Raw genomic sequence first — 5,862 nt, forward strand, 5'->3', positions numbered from 1 at the left:
AGTTGACAATATTATGATCTGTTTCATCGCAGGTAGGGATTCGACGACGTACTTAACCCATGACACAGTTAATCTAAGTGTGATTATCTACTGTCACAAAGCAAAATCTTAGTGTGTTTCAGGGTAAAATCTCGACAAGGTACTCAGCATAGAGAAACACATCAGATAGGCCTATTAAAATATTGGTATTCATCCACGATGCAACTTAAATTTGTAGCAATGTCGAGTCGTACAAGAAAAGTTGAGTTGTTCAAAAGTAAATCAACGTACAATTTTAAAACAAATTGCATAATATGATCACTCGCATTTTGCGTAATTTCTAAGTTGCATGCAATTTGGAAAGTGACATCGTGTACAAAGCAAAAAGGGTTATAATTGCTCCGTTTGAAAGTGGCTCAAAAAGCTTAGATAACTTAGGCTAATTTTTGTCATATTTCTTCAGTCCAGTGCACTTGGATACTACGCATGTTTTTGGTGAATGGAAGGAGTCTATCAAGATTACTGTCATTTTACATACAATAGGTACCGGTACGTAGGTTATTTTATTTCCAACGGCACGTGCTGAATCTAGCGCCATACTTCAGAATAAGGCCAATAATTTAAAAACATGTTACTGATGGTACAAAAATAAATACATTAAATAGGCCTAATGTTCATTGCACCAAAAATAAACAATTCAATAATGCAATAACAACACAAGTACTTACATGGTGTGCTCTTCTGAATCTAATCACCTGATGTTCTCAGTGTTTACAAATAATTTCATATATTTCATAAGTTATAATATATCTGACATTGTTTAAAAGCATCTTCTGCAGAGATTCCAAACTAAAAAAATAAAGGTGCTGCGTAATATGTCTGTAGATCGCAAAGTTTTAACGTGTTAAAACCTCACGTACAGTATTATTTGCTATGCCAGTATGCAATAGAATCAGTCTTTTTATAAGAACTGTAGATTGTGAAGTATTCAGGGCAAGAAATACCGTAACATTTAAGTGACTACCAATTATTGGTAAAGGCTATCTGAGTAATGTACCGATGGGTTCATTTGTTAATTTACGCCCTATTACCACATATTTCAAAAGTTTAGTGCAATTTTTGTATATTTAAAACAATGAAACATAACATACGAAATTATTATAAAGCGAATACATATTCTCGAAATGAACAAGTTAAACGTATTGATGACAAGCTACCAAATTCAATATCTAATTAAATCTTAAATTAACATATACAGTACTGATATTTAGCTAATATTTGCTTACAAGAAAACTCACCCAAAATGCATTGTAACGTCAGAAAGAAACACAAAACAGCCTGAATCACGTTTACCGGCACATTTAACAATAAACACAAGAACGACAACATACGCACGCGCACAAACGACGCTACGTGGAACTGCACGAAACGAGCAACGCGTCAGCGCATAAACAACTGAAGTCTATTAATTCAATATGACGAACGATCTCCTATACCACTACATCGACCTACGTCACAGGGAAAAGTGGCAGCGCTTGATGGGGTGGGGAATTAAGGCTGGTTCACAATAAACCAGGAACGAGAACCAGCATGAAAACGAGAAGCAGAGGACGTGAATATGAAAATTTTTTATTCACAATAAACCGAGAACGTAGACGACTATGCATATCGATATGTATGTCAATAACGATATGTAAAGTCGATATTACGCATTCTGATGTTAATTGTGTATAATTGACCAATGGCGTTCTCTCATGAGCACAAGGCAGCCAACATAAACACAGGTTAACTAACTTCGAAATTTCAACTGAAACATTTCATTTGGTACGGTACTATAAATATGCCCATGCATCTTTATTATCACAACCTATTTTAAGTCTACCATAACGTAAAATAATTCGAGAAGAAACATTTGTAATAGAACAAACATGAACACAAGAGCAGTTATTGAATTGAAGCGTGAATATGTAGTGGGTAATACAACCAATACAGTAATAAAATATGATTCGCTTGCGATCGGTGTTCAAAGATGCAGCTATTGAAAGCCACGTATTCTCCTTCATTTTCTCATCTTTATACGAGGCGCGTCGCTTATCGTAAATGTGAGGATTTCAATATTAGAATCTCAACAAATAAAACTTGCTCCATGATGCACAGCACAGAACAAAATAATGTATAGGTTATGTCACGACCTTCTTGCTACAAAAATATACGACAAAATAGCTTTTAGATGGCAATAGAATGAATCTAGTGGGCTGTGATCGGAAACGTGAACGCCAAAGTTGAAACTTGGCCAAATCTCCGTTCCCGATCTCGGGTTCCGGCAAGCTTTTCGTTAATTGTGAATGCTCACATTTAAATGTATACATTTTAACAATTTTACCGTTTTCGTTTTCGTTCCGATTCTCGTTTCCGGTTTATTGTGAACCAGCCTTTACTGCCCTTCGCGCCTATCAGCCGGCTGGCTTACATAAAGGCTCAGCCGTAGTTCAGTTCGCTGAAGGGCCTGTCACCCCACGAAAGAAAATTCCATGCTAGGCAGACCTTGAGAGATTTGTGGTAGACAAAGTATCGGGTAGTTGTGAACCACATCTTATTCAGTTCTCATTCTAACATTTCTCCATTATCACTGTATTATCATTAATGGTACAACACTGCATAGATCCCGTAATTGAAGGACATTAAATACTGTAGTTATCAATAACCAGACATCATCATCATTATTATCATATTATAAAATATGATTCGCTTGCGATCGGTGTTCAAAGATGCAGCTATTGAAAGCCACGTATTCTCCTTCATTTTCTCATCTTTATACGAGGCGCGTCGCTTATCGTAAATGTGAGGATTTCAATATTAGAATCTCAACAAATAAAACTTGCTCCATGATGCACAGCACAGAACAAAATAATGTATAGGTTATGTCACGACCTTCTTGCTACAAAAATATACGACAAAATAGCTTTTAGATGGCAATAGAATGAATCTAGTGGGCTGTGATCGGAAACGTGAACGCCAAAGTTGAAACTTGGCCAAATCTCCGTTCCCGATCTCGGGTTCCGGCAAGCTTTTCGTTAATTGTGAATGCTCACATTTAAATGTATACATTTTAACAATTTTACCGTTTTCGTTTTCGTTCCGATTCTCGTTTCCGGTTTATTGTGAACCAGCCTTTACTGCCCTTCGCGCCTATCAGCCGGCTGGCTTACATAAAGGCTCAGCCGTAGTTCAGTTCGCTGAAGGGCCTGTCACCCCACGAAAGAAAATTCCATGCTAGGCAGACCTTGAGAGATTTGTGGTAGACAAAGTATCGGGTAGTTGTGAACCACATCTTATTCAGTTCTCATTCTAACATTTCTCCATTATCACTGTATTATCATTAATGGTACAACACTGCATAGATCCCGTAATTGAAGGACATTAAATACTGTAGTTATCAATAACCAGACATCATCATCATTATTATTATTATTATTATTATTATTATTATTATTATTCTACCAAATAATTAATTAGATGTTAATAGCGTGTGGGAAACGATCAGAGATAATATCAAAATTGCAACCGAGCAGAGCATAGGTTATTATGAAACTAAGAAAAAGAAACCGTGGTTTAATGAAGATTGTTGCACAGTACCTAGTAGACAGAAAGCAATTCGTACACTTAGGAATAAAAAGAGAGATTACTTGAAGGAAAAACTCAATGAGGTAGAAACAAGTAATTAGTAAGAACAAAAACATTTAGAGATTTATATAACGGCATAAAGAATTTTAAGAATGGATATCAGGTAAGGGTAAATGTGGTCAAGGATAAGAATGGTGACTTGCTTGCAGATTCTTATTCAATCCTGAATAGATGGAAAAACTATTTTGGGCAACTACTAAATGTACATAGGCCAAATAGAAATGATCGGGACAAAATTGAAATACAAACTGCTCAGGCATTTATACCCAAACCCTCACTTTCTGAAGTCAAAATTGCGATAAAAGCTGAAAAATTAAAAGTCTCCAGGTATTGATCAAATTCCAGCAGAATTAATACAAGAGGGTGACAACGCATTATCTAGCGAAATTTATAAGCTTATACAGCTGAAAAATTAAAAGTCTCCAGGTATTGATCAAATTCCAGCAGAATTAATACAAGAGGGTGACAACGCATTATCTAGCGAAATTTATAAGCTTATACTTACTATTTGGGAAAACGAAATTGTACCAGAAAAATTTAAGAAGTCCATAATTATTGTACCTATCTTTAAAAAGGGGGACAAGACTAATTGTAGTAACTTTCGAGGAATATCACTTTTGTTGATGTCGTACAAAATTTTGTCCAATATTCTTTTGAGAAGATTAACTCTATATGTAGATGAAATTATAGGGGATCATCAGTGTGGTTTTAGGCGTAATAGATCGACTACTGACCAGATTTTTTGTATTAGACAGATATTGGAGAAAAAATAGGAGTATAAGGGTATAGTACATCAGTTATTCATAGATTTCAAAAAGGCATATGACTCCGTTAAGAGAGGAGTTTTATATAACATTCTTATTGAATTTGGTATTCCCAAGAAACTAGTTCGATTAATTAAAATGTGTCCCAGTGAAATGTACAGCAGTCTGTACAGGCCAGTTTCTGTCAGATGCGATGCTTTTCTAATTCACTGCAGCCTTAAGCAAGGAGATGCACTATCACCTTTACTTTTTAACTTTGCTCTAGAATATTCCATTAGGAAAGTCCAGGACAACAGGGAGGGTTTGGAATTGAACAGGTTACATCAATTCCTTGTTTATGCAGATCACGTAACTATGTTAGGAGAAAATCCACAAACTATTAGAGAAAACACGGGAATTTTACTTAAAGCAAGTACAGAGATAGGTTTGGAAGTAAATCCCGAAAAGACAAAGTATATGATTATGTCTCGTGATCAGAATACCGGTATTGTACGAAATGGAAATATAAAAATTGGAAATTTATCCTTTGAAGAGGTGGAAAAATTAAAATATCTTGGAGCAACAGTAACAAATATAAATGATACTCGGGAGAAAATTAAGCGCAGAATAAATATGGAAAATGCATGTTATTATTTGGTTGAGAAGCTTTTATCATCCAGTCTGCTCTCAAAAACGCTGAAAGTTAGAATTTATAAAACAATTATATTACCGGTTCTTCTGTATGGTTGTGAAATTTGGACTCTCACTTTGAGAGAGGACCAAAGGTTAAGAGTGTTTAAGAATGAGGTGCTTAGGAAAATATTTGGGGCTAAGAGGGATAAAGTTGCAGGAGAATGGAGAAGTTACACAATGCAGAACTGCATGCATTGTATTCTTCCCCTAACATAATTAGGAACATTAAATCCAGAAGTTTGAGATGGGCAGGGCATGTAGCACATATGAGCGAATCCAGAAATGCATATAGAGTGTTAGTGGGGAGGCCAGAGGAGGAAAAGATCTTTTGGGAGACCGAGACGTAGATGGGAAGATAATATTAAAGTGGATTTGAGAGAAGTGGGATATGATGGTAGAGACTGGATTAATCTTGTTCAGGATAGGGACCGATGGTGGACTTATGTGAGAGTGGTAATGAACCTCTGGGTTCCTTAAAAGCCATTTGTATTATTATAAAATAATTGTAGAAAATATTCTTTAACAGCCTCAAAAATTTGTCCCACATTCTCACTCTCGTTGTAATATGACAGATATGTAATTTTGCTTTAAATATTATTTTTAGACATAGACATTTTTAATAATATACTAGCAGAGGTCATGACTGAGAGAAATTCACTAAGTTAGGCAAACAGTACTTAACTTTAAACATAACCAAATATAAAGATAGTGGATGAAAAGAATAACGGAAGGAGAGGTGGATGTACGAAAGATTATAAATAAC

General features: G+C 35.5%; 1 protein-coding gene across 1 annotated transcript in view; it reads right to left on the bottom strand.

Annotated features, from left to right (window-relative positions):
* Positions 1-1,454, bottom strand: part of LOC138715323 (serine-rich adhesin for platelets-like) — a 1,148,033-nt gene extending 1,146,579 nt beyond the window's left edge. Inside the window, exon 1 of the mRNA XM_069848108.1 lies at positions 1,278-1,454. The gene's annotated coding sequence lies outside the window, so the exon portion shown is untranslated. The remainder of the gene's footprint in view (positions 1-1,277) is intronic.
* Positions 1,455-5,862: the final 4,408 nt, after the last annotated feature.

This window comes from Periplaneta americana, chromosome 15, assembly GCF_040183065.1.
Source record: "Periplaneta americana isolate PAMFEO1 chromosome 15, P.americana_PAMFEO1_priV1, whole genome shotgun sequence".
Classification (NCBI taxonomy): domain Eukaryota; kingdom Metazoa; phylum Arthropoda; class Insecta; order Blattodea; family Blattidae; genus Periplaneta; species Periplaneta americana.